We start from the raw sequence: 14,346 nt of genomic DNA, 5'->3' as shown, positions 1-14,346 counted from the left end.
GCCTGCCAGCAGGATAACCCAATTGTAATGACTGCAACAGTGAATACACTCAAACATCTACATTTATGGTAGGTGTACACAACTGTACTTTCTTCAGCCCTGGAAGGGATGCAAAGGTCATATCAGATATCAGTGGTTAACTTACCTCTAATGTTTCCTTGACTGGAATAGAATGGTGAAACAATTGTCACAGAAGTAATGTAATATAGCACATTACATCTGGGAGATGCCTGCAGGTGTTTCTACAGTTCTGTCCTACTGATGTCTGTATGCATCAAATACTGCTTGTTCATATTGGCTTAATAATTCCAAAACCATGCTACATATGAAGTATTAAAAAAATTCATTTTAAGGCTTACACAATGACAAATACAACTGCGCTTATTTAACCTCTATATGTTGCAGGTAAAGATAAATTGTTTATACAGTATATAGTTATATTGTAAGTTTCATGTTTTTCTAAATATCGTGGTAACCAAATATCACAGACAGACTGCGTAGTGTTGTATAAAAGCTCTCAGCTGGGTGAACAAAATGCTTCTGACAAGTATGTGTATAACTTTAGCAGTTGCTGAGATATAAGTTTTTTTACAAAATATTATAAACTTAATAGTTACTGATTTTACTGTGACTTACAAAATCAAGTTAGTGACTTAAAAGAATACAGTCACTTTAAAAAAAAAAGTTTGTTCTGAAAAGTGTTCCATTTACAGTTCTTTAGCAACCCCTATGGCTCTAGAGATACGAATCTTTGAAATGTGCAGACATAGCTTGTTTATATTAAAAAAAAAAAAAAAAACACTTAGGTTCCACCCATTAGAAGTTACAAAGCAAACTTCCAGAGCTCCATTGGAGAGAATAGATTAAATGGTGGTCTGCACTCAAGTCTGATTTTTCCTTGCTTGCAGCTAGTAACTGTTTTTGTTTTCAATTCTGTCATTCTGGAATAGTCTCCATCTCTACCATCATGTCTGGAAGTAATTCCCAATCCTAGATAACCCTCAGTCTGTCCTTACCTGGCACTCTGAACTTATCCTTCACTGGAAGGGCCCCACACCTTTTTATTTTCCTGGCAAGTGAGGCATTTGATGGGGAGTTATTTTCATGGAGCCAAGTGCATTCACAAATGTGGTGGGTGGGACAGAATCCCTAGTGGGGGTGTGGTTAGTGCAGAAGCAGACAGCATGTTCTTTACTACCCCTCCTTCTTGATAGGACAGCCCATGAGACTCCTTGCTCCTCCAGAAGCCATACATTCATTAATATCCTGCTATACCTCCAGTTGGATAGGAGAACTGGCCATCAGACTCTTTGCATCCACTTATAACCACCTAAATTCTGTATGGTTTTCTTACTTCGATGCATGTTTACAGTATAAAAATGTCCTGATTATCTTTATGACTAAGGATGGATGCTGTTGGGTTGGTGTGGGTTCCATCCATATAGTAATTTTTGTGACGCTGTGTGTGTGTGTGTGTGTGTGTGTGTGTGTAGGACTTCATTTTTAATAACCACGACATGAAGCAAAAGGCAAGACTGCTCAGTCAGTCTGAACTTAGGTTTCATGATATTAGTTCTTTCCAAAGCTTAACAGTCCCCATTTTTAGAGTTAATGAATTTCACAGTGGGAGGGGCAAGAGGATATTTAAATCTTCACTCACTGGTTTATATAACCTGTTCTCTCTCTCCCTTTTTTGTAATTAGCATATGGTTAATAAATGTTTTATATTTTGATGGCTGAACATTCATTATGTAATCTGCCACAAGTAGTGGTGGCCAAGTGTTATATTATGGCTGAACATTCATTATATATTCTGCCACAAGTAGTGGTAGCCAAGTCTTGTATTATGGCTCAGCTATATATCCCAGACTGCACTCAGACATGTCTGCAGAGAGTGGTTATCATACATTGGCTTTATCCTCTGTTTCTTATTGTATAGCCTTTTGAGTTAAATGCATGATGTGAAGTTGTTCAATCTCGCTGTTTATTCTTACACATTGGTTCGGAGCCGAGCCATCGGCTCTGAGTCGGGCGCTTTACTAGCTAAAGATATCAGAATAGCTCGTGGCCAGGCCCCTATCCCATGATGCTCTCTGTCCTACCCCAGATCTAGTTTGCCGCTGCAACTGATAGCAAGGTCTATGGAGAGCTCAGGCCAGTAGAACTTTATCTTTTGTCCTTTTGGAAGTGTTTTCTCTTTAAAAATTGATCTTAAGATAGTGTACATTCCTTTATAGGACTTTTGGGCAGTTTGCCTTTGTTTTTGTTTATATATATTTCACATTATTGCATTATTATTATTATTATTTTTTCTTTCTAAAATAGAGTTGCATTTAAAATTACTACTACTATTGCCTAGTTGTACAGGGATCTGTCTACTCGGGATTGTTTTTGCTACCCTTTCCCTCTTATATCAACATAGTGTATTAAGTAGTTAGTGTGTGTGCTATCCTTTTATTTATTTATATATATATATATATATATATATATATATATATATATATACAGATATATGTATATAGAGTGTGAAATACTGAACGTTTTATCCCTAGTTGTGCAGGGTTTTTATATCTTAGTATGGTTTTTTGCTGATCAGGGCTCTGATAACTTCAGTTTTGTTTGTATAATATGGCGGATCAGAAAGAAAAGCAAAGATCTGGTTTCAAGAAATGTAACTGTGGGCAGAAGATGTCCACTGCTGATGGACACATTAATTGTGTTTGTTTGGGGCCTGTACACCTCCAAGAAGATTGCTCTATCTGCCACTCCTTCAGCAGTAGGGTTTTATTAGAAAGGCAAAGGAAGTTGGTAGATAGAGGCTTGTTGAAGCCAGACTTTCAAGATTCCCTGGATAAGGCTGACCAGACCTCCAATTCCTCAAAGGGATCGAAGTCCTCGAAGGTGTCCTTGGAGCGTAGGTCATCTGTTCAAGGCCTTTCTGTGAGGGCGCGGTCGCCGGCTCCGCAGTTTTTCATGCCGTGCACCGAACAGATGTCTCTGAGCTGGTCCCCGGCCTTGGAACCAGTTTCTGAAACTCTGAAGTCTCCAATCCTTAGATCTGTGGTGTCTTTGGTTCCTTCGACCCATTCGTTGAGGACCCTTTCCGATGTCAATATGGACCGGGTTGTGCAGAGGCTTCTAGGGAACCCGGTATTGGCTAAATTTACTATCGGCTTCGTCCCAACTTGCTTCGAAGCCTGGGACTGTCCCATTGGCTGTGACTACTCCTCCTCCAAGCCGAGCAGGGTCTTCGTAGCCGGAGGAGGAGGATCTGATGATTGTGGAGCCTTCGGAGCTGAGGCCTGTCCCATTGCCTTCGGCTCTGTTCACCCTGACTTCTTCGGTTCCATTGGAAGAGTCTCGGACACTCTCTCATCGGCTCGGGGGGGGGGGGTAGAACTTATGCGGTGGTTCCGACCCTTTCTCTCTGGCCTTCGGCGCAGATGAGCTCAGCTCCGTCATCTGGTTCGGAGCCCGCTGTCTCCACGCCGGAGAGGTTGCCCTTTTCCTTAGAACCGGCGGCTTCCTCTGGTCGAAGCAGCAGTGCCTTCGATGCTATGAGGGTTATGTCATCTAAGACTCACACTTCGTCAGGTCCCTTCTTTTTCTTCCTTAAAGTGCTGCGTTCTGCATCTACATCGCAGGTTCCTGTCAAGCGTCAAGACCCAGAGCCTCAGGTACCCCCATTGGGTGACTCCTGCTCTACTGAGACTTCACCAGAAGCACCAACTAGTGAGGTTCCCAGAAAGAGATTATGCAAGAAGAGGCATTTAGATTCCCTTTAGGAATCGTTGACATCAGACACCGACTTAGAGGAATAAGAAAGTTCCCCACAGTCCCCCTCAGAGGATATCTCCTTTGCGGATATCCTGGAAGTCCTAAAGCAGAGGGGTGACTGGCAGTCCGTTAGCCCTGAGGATGAGTTGGTGCTCCTGAAGGCCTTTGGGTCTCAACCTTCCACCTCCTGGGTTGCTCCATCCTTAGACAAACACATGGATTTGGTCGTTCGAAGGGAGTGGGAGTCTCCTGATTCTATGAAACCGGTCCCTCACTAAGGGAGTCCCCATTGATGCCATGCTGGTGGTGGAGACCACCAAGAAAGAGATGTCAGAAACCTCTTCCACTGTCCATCCTCCTAATAGAGACTCTAGGATGATGGACAGATACGGGAAACCCATCTTTAGTTCTGTGACATTTGCCATGAGATCACTTAACTATTTGACCCATTTCAACCGTCCTCAACGATATCTCCTCAAAGAGCTTGGAGATACTCTACAGGGCAACACAGATGAAGCGGTCTCTGATAAGGTGACGGCACAGCTTAATACCCTTAATTCTGTTGTGAACTCATCCATGTGGCTCATTTCCTATGCAGCCGATGGATCGAGTCGAGCAGCAGGTTCAGCGATAGCTCTGCGGAGACTGTCCTGGATACGCTTATGCTCCTTTGTGGAAGCCTTCAAATCTTCCTTTGTCAAAACCACATTTGATGGCTCTTCCCTGTTTTGGCCCAAAGTCAAGGAGACTCTCACTAGGTGTGAGCAGGAGGGAAAGACTATCTGCCGTAGGAGTCTGTTTTTCCACCCGTACTAGACCATACCCCAAAGGGCAGAAAGGTGGGAAAATGTGGTTCCGAAAGTCCCAAGGAGCTTTCCATACACGTAGTGAACCCCCCTCCAGGCAGAGGAGGGGGCAATAACGGAAGATGCTGCTCTGGCAGCAGAGGAGGTCCGCGGAACCAGGGCGATAGTGATCAGTTCCTTGGCAAGCCCTACCAGCGCTCCTGAGAGGAGGCTCGACTGTTCTGCTCTGGAGGCAGTTGGGGGGTCGTATGGCTTTGTATCTGGATGCCTGGCTAGGAATTAACAGATTCTTGGGTACAAAGCATAGTTACCAGAGGATACATCATTCCATTCATACAAAGTCTACTGGTTGGCACAAAAATCCCAGATGTTCCACTCAGTCTCAGGGATCAAGCAGCCATAGAAATCCAGAGGCTGCTTGAAAAGAGAGTCATCCAGCCAGTCCCAGCAGACCAGATAGGATCCAGAACTTACTCCAGATTCTTTTTAGCTCCAAAGAAGACTGGAGGCCCATCTTGGATCTCAGCAGGCTCAACACATTTGTAAAGAAGGAGAAGTTTCAGATGGTCATGCTTCAGTCGATTCTCCCATTCCTCGGAGTGTTTACCAAATGCATGGCAGTGGTTACAACTCACTTGAGGCATCTAGGATTCCGAGTGTTTCCATATCTGGATGACTGGCTCCTTACTGCCTCCTCCAGGCATCAGCTAATTCTGTCCAGGGATCACACACTCAATCTCTGCTCTCAGGCATCACTACCAATTTTGAAAAATCTGTGTTGTTGCCATCGCAGCATATCTCGTTTATCGGAGCAGAACTAGACACCACCACCACCACGATAAGATTACCCCTGGACAGAATAGCCTCCTCCGACTCTACCAACTGGAGGAACCTTGGATTCTGGACCCAGTTCCAGACCTTCTGACGCGTTCGTCAAGGACCCTCCACCCCTTTCTTCGTTACCTCTGACTGACAGCTTGGCTGCTCCAATTCCCTTCCTAGCCAGGTCACATGATTTTTCTTCGGAGGTACAACACATTCTTGTATCTTCCCATAAAGCTTCTACCAGAAAGTTGTATGCCAGTAAAGGGAGGCGTTTTGCCCTTTGGGCCTCTCGGAACAACTTTGATCCCTATGTGGCCCTTATTGCTAGTATTCTGGAATTTCTCTCTAAACGTTTTCAAGAAGATGCTGCGGCTGCCACAATTAGTCCAATTGGCTGCCATCTCAAATTTTCATCTTGGAGCTGAGGGTTCTAACTTAATGTCGCACAGGTTGTCGGGCCTTCCTTAAGGGCACCATTCATCTTAGGCCTCCTGTTAGACCTTTACTCCCTGGAATCTAAATTTTGTACTGTCCCAGATTATTATTCCTCCCTTTGAACCTGCATCGTCCTATCAATTGAAGTTCCTATCCTGGAAGACTATTTTCTTGGTGGCCATTACCTCAGCACGCAGGGTATCTGAGCTTCAAGCCCTTTCTGTCAAACCACCGTATCCAGTGTTTCATCTGGACAGGGTTTCACTGAGGACTAATCCTTCATTCTTGCCAAAAGTGTGCTCTGAGACCAATCTGAACCAAAGTATTGAGCTTCCAACTTTTTTCCTTAATCATTGTAATCAGTTGGAATACATGTTGCATAAACTTGATGTCCACAGACAACTGAGTTACTATTTAGGAATTGAGAAGATCTGACTAACTTTTTGTATCTTAAGCTGACACCAAGAAAGGATTATCAGTTTCTAAAGTTATCCTTTCCAAGTGGTTAACTGACTGCATTAAATTTATCTACTCTTCAACCAACCAAAGATTAGAATATACTGTGAAGGCCCATTCAACTAGAGCGGTCTCCACATCTTCGGCTTATACGGCTCGTTTACCTTTGGATACTGTATGTGCAGCTGCCACTTGGTACCCTTATCACTCATTACAAAGTGTACAAGGCTTCCAGGGGCAGGGTTCCACTGTCCTCAGGAATATACTCCCGTGAGCCACCCAGGATTAGGGTGCTTGGGACGCTACCCATGTGTAAGAATAAATGACGAGATTGAACAACTTCACATAAAGAAGTTATGTACTTATCATAACGTTCCATGTGAGTTGTTCATCTCACCTTTATTCTTGCATTCTCACCAGGGTCTCGAAGAACGGGTAGACTTGGGGTCTGGTAGTCTTTTCTGGGATTCTTACTCCGGCTGGAGTACTTATGAGTTATTTTGTATTGTTGCTGAGTTTAGCAAACTAGATCTGGGGTAGGACATATAGAGCATCATGGGATAGGTGCCTGGCCTCAAGCTATTCTGAGATCTTTAGCTAGTAAAGCGGCTGACTCGGAGCTGATAGCTCGGCTCCGAACCCATATGTAAGAATAAGGCGAGATGAACAACTCACATGGAACGTTATGTTAAGTACATAACTTTTTTTTTTTAAACATCTGCCTGTTGCACTGGCCACCATTTAAGAAGGAACATTCAAAGAGTGTTTGTGTTTCTCAGACTAGCTAACTAGTGATCTGATGATGTCATTTTCATTCATTCCTTGACCTCTGTGGGTTTTGGATCTGACCTGTGATCCATCTCTGCCGCTTTCCAGGCTTAAGATTCAAAGCTGAAGCTCCTCCTCTCCATCCCATAATGCCTCATTCCCCCAGATTACTTTTGATCTCATTTGCTGCTCATCTGTGAAGCATTGGGATTTCGTTGCTCCTGTAATTTTTGCTTAACAGTTGTGTAAGTCAGCTATCAGTCGATCTTTTTGTCCTTGTTTGCTCTTCCTCTCCTCCCACCTTCTTCTCCAGTACACACACACACAAGTGTGTGTGTGCACGTGTGTGTACATATATATATATATATATATATATATATATACATACATACATTTTTGATAGTTTTGTAGTTTATAGGTAGTTTCTGTGGATTCTTCCATCCGGATAGTCTCTCTCTCTCCTCTTTTCTAGTTTTTCTTTTTTTTGCCTACTTTTTCTCTTCTGAGAAGTCCAATAAACCTTTGGGGTTTAAAAAAAAATGCACCTCCTGTGGGCACAAGATTCCTTTATCTGATGCCCACAGGAAGTTTTACTGTGCAGTCCCAGCGCACCTAGACAGCTCTTGTGAAATCTGTGGGGGGTTAAATTTGCGATGCTAGTGGACCATCAGAACAAGCTGGTCTTGAAGGGCATGCTTCCTCTTTCCTCTCCTTCAACACCCTCCACTTCAGGGGCTCAAACCTTTGCTAGAAAACCCAAGGATCTAAGGAACGTAGGAAGCATTCCCCTGAGCATTCCTCCTCGAAGCCGCCTAAAAAGGCACCAAAACCTTTGGATCCAAGGTCATCGGATCCGATAATTGTGGTTTCATCTCCCTCTGCTTCCTGTGCTCCTCCTGTCTTCTTGATGCCAGGTGTTTCTTAGCAGAGCTTTCCTCCACAGGAGGCCTCCCCCAAGCCAGTGTCCAGGCCACCTTTGACATCATCCTCCGTGAGGTCTACCCACAGCTTGTCTGAGCATGAGATGGATAGATTGATGACAAAATTTCTCAAGGCACAGATTCAGATGGGGGTTCTGCTGGCTTTGTCCCTTTCAGGATTCATGAGCAGACATTCCCCTTTTCATACCGTGACTCCTCCTAAGATCCGACTTCCTACTTCGGCGTTATTGGAACTGCTGGCCGTGAGAACTGAGACATTGGATTCGATAGTAGTTACCACATTGAGTCTGACTATTTCCATGACATGCTTGGCTCCAACAGCTTCATGGTTCAGTGCATCTCGAAGCTGAAGCTTAGACGTCAGATTGACTTTGCGTCTAAGGTTTTCTGAGTTGTCGCTTCCTCTCGGGATCTCAAGGTTCAATAGCTCTGCACCGACTCCCCCTTTGAGCAGAGGATTGTGGGGGCCACGGAGAAGTCTGTTATGACTGCTTCGGCTCCAGACAGACTACTCTCGGATCCTCATAGTCTATCTGCCTTCAAGGTGGTGGAGAAGGCTGTCGCCCATCCTAGGGGATTCCCAGTTCTCCCACAGTTAGATCCGATCCCCACGCTCATTGAAACTGATTGAGGCCTCTCATCTTCCCCACGCCCATTGAAACTGTGATTGAGGCCTCGCATCTTCCACTGGGACAGCCAGTGCTGTAAATGCGCCAGCCTGTTCTTACTGTGGAATCACATTTTTCTTTTGATACATCCCTGCAGTATCCCACCGAGGAGGTCTCCCAGGAGAAGAGTTGTAAAAGGAGACACCTGGATTCTCCACAGGAATCCATCGCTATGGACACTGACTTTGAGGAACGGTCCCTTAGATCGCCACTCAACAATGAATCCTTTGCGGATGTCTTAAGAGATCCACTGTCAAAAGGGTGGATGGTCCTCACAAAACCGTAACCCAGGGGAGTAAGTGCTCTTCGAGGCCTTCGGCACCAGCCAGTCTACATACTGGGTGTCCCCCCTGATGGATTCTCTGATTAAGTTCGTTTCCACTAGGGGTATGAAAGGATCTGGACACTTTAAAGCCCATACCCAAGTGGGCTGATAAAGGTTGTAAGTGCCCCCTAGACAAATCACACTGGACTCAATGGATCCTGATAGATTCCATGGTTGTTGTGGGAGCCACCAAAAAGTAGCTAGCTCAAGAAAGCTCCACTGTCCCTCCCTCTAACAGGGGGGAGTATAGGGCTTTGGACAGGTTTTGCAAGAGGACATGCACTTCATCCACATTTGCTTTACAAGCACTGAACTACTTGTCTCACTTTACCAGGCTACAGAGGGACATTAATCAAAGAACTCTCTAACTCAGTCCCTGAGTTCCATATTTGAAGAGGAATTCAAGACTTTTTCCTTTCTTAAGAATGGCCACTCTCCAATCAATATCCAATTTGTCCATGAAGGCTGATTTCCCATGTGGCAGAAGACGTCTGTAGGGCTGCCAGTTCTGTCATTGCCATTAGGCACCTTGCCTTTATGTGGCTGTGTGACTTTGCGGAACCTTTCAAGGTGTCATTTGTCATTGCATCCTTTGATGGTTTGTCTCTGTTTGGCACCACAGTTCATGACACACTGTCCCACAGCGAGAAAGATGGAAAGACGTTGTTTGTCATCGGAATCCGTATTTCTAGTCCACAAAGATTCTTTTCCAGGAATCAGCGTGGAGGGAAAAAAACTGTGGTTCAAGAAATAACAAGGTCTTCTTCAGGAATCTTGGGGACACTTTTCCCCCCAGAGGTGGTGGGGCATCAGTTACAATGGTAAACGCCACCCCAGGGGCAGAGGGGCTCCGCAGAATCAGGGATCTTAGGATGCCTTCTCAGACCCATTCAGAGCTTCAGAAGGGTTGCCCAGCTGTCCTTCGCTGGAGGTAGTTGGGGCACTTATCCTTGCACCCAGAAGCCTGGATAGCCATCACAAATGATCAATGGGTGCAGAGGATTGTAGCCAGATGATACTTCATTCATTCATTGTATATCTTCCCAAGCCAAAGACTTACCTCCTTGATCCCGATTAGAGGGAAGCAGCAGTGGTAGAATTTACAAAGCTGCTCCAAAAACGAGTCATCCAGGAGTTCCTTCATGACCAAGTCGAATCAGGGTTCTTTTTAGTACCAAATAAGACAGGAGACCTAAGGCCAATTTTGGATCTAATATTTCTGAATAAATCCATGAAGAACTCAAAATTCAGGATGGTCACGATCCAATCCATCCTACCTCTTCTGAAGATGGATGACTGGATGCACTCAATAGACCTGAAGGATGCATACTACCATAACAAAATGGAGAGGTGCTCTAGACAGTACCTTCATTTCAGGCTGGGAGCCGGTCATTACAAATTCTGAGTGCTTCCCTCTGGTCTCACCACAGCCCCCAGCGTGTTCATCAAATGCATGGCAGTAGTTGCAGCTCATCTCAGACTGCAGGGATTCCATGTGTTTTCATATCTTGATGATTGGTTCCTAACCACTTCAACCAGGCATCTACTCGTTCAAGCCAGGGATTACCTGTTATAACTGGCTCGTAATCTTGGCATAACCGTCAACACACACGAAGTCACAGTTCCGTCGTGTTCAGCTGATAGACTTTATTGGAGCTCGTTTGGACACAACCAAAACTATTTTTTCTACCACCAGACAGTGTGTCGGCTCTGAAGTTTCATGTCTCCGAGATCCTTGCAATTCCTTACCCTCCAGCAAAATTAGTACTAAGGGTGTTGGGCACAGTGGCTGCCATAATAGTGCTACTACCTACGACATGCTTACACATGCAAACCTACAGTGGGTGTTATCGGTTCAATGGTCTTTACATCAAAATCCTCTGACACAACCTATAAAATGGTCACGGGCATGCTAAGATTCTCTTCTTTGGTTGCTCCTTTCCTCAGAAATCAAGTCAAGCTTGTCCCTTTGTTCTTTCTCTGCCAAATACCACTCTGACCGTGGACACCTCCCATTTGGGTGGGGGGGGGGGCAATTTTCTGGGACGGACGGTCTGTGGCACGTGGATGTCAAAACAAACCATTGTGCATGTCAGTGTCTTGGAGATGAAAGCGGGTCTTCCGGCATTGCAAGCACCACACAGCTTTCTTCTTCTGGGGACCATTGCAGTTCAGACAGACAAAATGTCTGTACTGTGGTACATCAACAAGCAAAGGGGAATCAGATCTTACCCACTGTATCGAGAAGCAATCAATGAGAGTGTGGTAATGGGCGATCTTTACCAACCACTTTCTAGTCACAACGCACATTCTGGGGGAGTCCAACATTCTAGCAGACAGGCTCAGCAGAACTGTACTGATGCCTCATGAGTGGTCTCTAAACCAGTCAGTGGCAAACATGATCTTCCTCAAATGGAGTTAACCATGCTGCAATCTCTATCCCTCTCTCCTCAGCAACAAATGCAGTAAGTTCTTGGCCTTGATTCCCCCTCAGGGACATTCCCACCCCCCAGAGATGCTCTAGTCCATGCTTGGCTTCCTGGTCTACTTTATGCATACTCTTTACCCCTAATTCTCAATTTCCTTCAGAAAGCTCATCTGTTGAAGAGTAAAGTAATCCTCATTGCTCCTTTCTGGCCTCACCAGGTCTGGTTCACCTTCCTCTGGTCTCATCTACTTTGTCTTCCATGGACTCTGGAACCACTTCGAGACCTGTTGTCCCATCCAATATAATAATTTAGAAATATCTAAAGTCTACGACAGGAAAACAAAATATGGGATCCTTTTACCCAGTAATATCTGGAAGCAATTTATCTGGTCAAAAGGATGATGCATCTGAAGATGATTATCGTTCTCTGTCCCCTCTGCCCCTTTTCTTTGAAGGTGACATTCGTCCACCTCCTACTTTTTGCAACAGTTTGTGGTTTGTATCTTTTAACCCACATACTACAGATTATTTCTTTTAATAACTTCGCCGTACCAATTATTAAAACCAACTCGGTGATCTCTCTGTTTTGGTTCCATTTTTCAAAGATTCTCTTGATCCCACTAAAATAATTAATTTAAAAGTCCCAGTTTGTGGAAATTGTGAAATGGAGTCTCCTTCTGAAAAGTCATATCACTTATCCGAAAAGTCATATCACTTATCCAAGAACCTGCAATTTGCTTACTGGAGTATCTTTATGGGGAATAGGAATCGTAGTTCTCTTGCCTCTCATTATTCTCCACTCTAACTCTCACAAACACATAAGTAATGCAAAATCCTCTCTGCCTCATAGCCGGAACCACCCTGCTATAAATTACACACAACACTAATGCTGTACTCAGATGCTTGAAACCTTGACTGCAGGCAGATTTATCTGTTTTTTTCTTTTTCCCTTTGTTTTGCTGCAGGTAAGGTATGACAAAATCCTTAAACCTTAAATTATTCTGTACAGTATTTCAAATTATATATTTTTTTATTTTTTTGACTTGAGACAAATTTAAGTTCATTACTTCTACTACTCTTGTCTGATCTGACTAATATACAGTGATTAACTAGAGATATATGGACTGAAAATCTTCCACAAAGAGAAGTTTCTTACACTGTTTTGTTTTTGGACCCACTATACTTGTTTATTGGGTTGTTTGAGACTATGGGGATACCACGGAGATTACTTTTTTTTTTAAACCTTAAATTCTAATACCCATTTACTTCAAACATTTCTACATCCAGATAAGAACAGTAGTCTGAGAGTCTAAGTACAAATAAACCTGAGGTGCAAGTTAAAACAAGTGTATTATTGGTGCCCATTTTCCTTAGGAAACTTTGCACTTGACAACCAGCAGCAGCAACTGATAATGCTGTTCAAATCCAGTCCAGGGCACAGTCTTTTAAACTAAATTATATTGCAACACAAACAAAATGTTTAACTATGCAAATAATATTTATTCCAAATCACAATTGATGAAGGGAACCTAGAATTTTCTATTGTGATCCCAAGGAATTAAAACAAAGACAAAGAAATCCTACGCTTGAGTTTATTTACAGTCTGGCCCACATAGAATGCATCACATTCATTGCACTGTGCCCTGTAAATTACTGTTAAAGTGTTAGTCACCCCCTGCACTGGTTTTAATGATTTTCTTTAAATAATTTAAATAAGGGCAATAAAAAACATCACCTTGCTGTATAATTATCCAAAATGTACAATTAGTTTCACATCTTTTAGTGATTCTCTCATATGGTCTAGGTTTAAATTCAACAAAACTTCTAATGTTCCTGGCCTTCCTATAAACAAATGATTGGGCTTCACCTAAGATGTTAATCAGAAAAGGTTTTTTTTGTGACAATGTCCCAGTTTTCTTCAGTAACTTTTTTGATTCTGTGATAATCCAAAGTGTATGTTGGGATGCAGCTGTTTTTGCATTTGTTATTCTCTGTGGAATTTCTTAACATTCCTCTACTGGGGAGGTTGAGTGAAGTTGCTTCACTCCTTTTCATTTCTATAATGGTTTCCAGGATGTTTAACATCTGACTTTCATAGCCTCTCACTAGAAAATCATTCTCTAAGTTGTTCAGGTTTCTCAAAAATGATTCCATCTCTGTGGTAATTTGAGATAATATATAGCCTTGGGACTTCACTACATTATACTTGTTTTTTGTAGGATGTAGACTTTTACTGTGGAGTAATAAGTTAACCCTTGTTTTTTTGAAGAGATCAGTAGTGATTCTGTTATTGTTGGTGTCCTTGGAAATCTGCATATCTAAGAAAGTGGTTGAAGTATAGCTATGGGAAGAGGTAACCTTCAGGAAGGGGGTTGTTTGATTGAGGTAAGTGATAAAATCTCCAAGTTGCAAGGTGTCACCTTCCCAAACAAAGATGTCATCAATAAAATGTAACTAGCATGTGATATGCTGCATGTAGTCTGTGTTTTTTAACACAAAGTCCTCCTCCCATTTGCCCAGGCTATGTTAACTATGCTGGGAGCCATGGCATCCCCCCATTGCCATACCAGTTTTTTGTTTGTAGTGTTTGCCATTGAAAGTAAAGAAATTGAAGTCCAGTGCAAGATTAATGAGCTTGCTTAACATTTGCAGTTGTGCCTGTGTACCTTGATTGTTTCTTCGGACTCCATAGCTGCTGTTATACAGTAAGTGTGAGGGAGCACTATGAGCAAGGATTCCACATCAATAGTTAATAAAATACTGTCAGCTTCCATTGTAATGTTTTTTGTTTTCCTCAAAAAATCCATTGAATCTCGTAAGTATGGCTTATTATTTTCTGCTAGAGGTTTCAGCAAGTAATCAAGGTAAATGGCTGTGCCTTCAATAAGGGAACCTACACTTGCTACCACCGGTCTAT

General features: G+C 43.3%; 1 protein-coding gene across 1 annotated transcript in view; it reads left to right on the top strand.

Annotated features, from left to right (window-relative positions):
- RTEL1 (regulator of telomere elongation helicase 1) overlaps positions 1-14,346 on the top strand; it is a gene marked incomplete in the record, with an annotated part of 4,697,248 nt that overhangs the window by 2,072,157 nt on the left and 2,610,745 nt on the right.

The sequence above is a fragment of the Protopterus annectens genome, chromosome 14.part0 (genome assembly GCF_019279795.1).
Source record: "Protopterus annectens isolate FY-2018-M chromosome 14.part0, PAN1.0, whole genome shotgun sequence".
Taxonomy (NCBI): Eukaryota; Metazoa; Chordata; order Ceratodontiformes; family Protopteridae; genus Protopterus; species Protopterus annectens.
The sequence above is the reverse complement of the archived record's forward strand: the minus strand, read 5'-3'. Positions and strand labels throughout refer to the sequence as shown.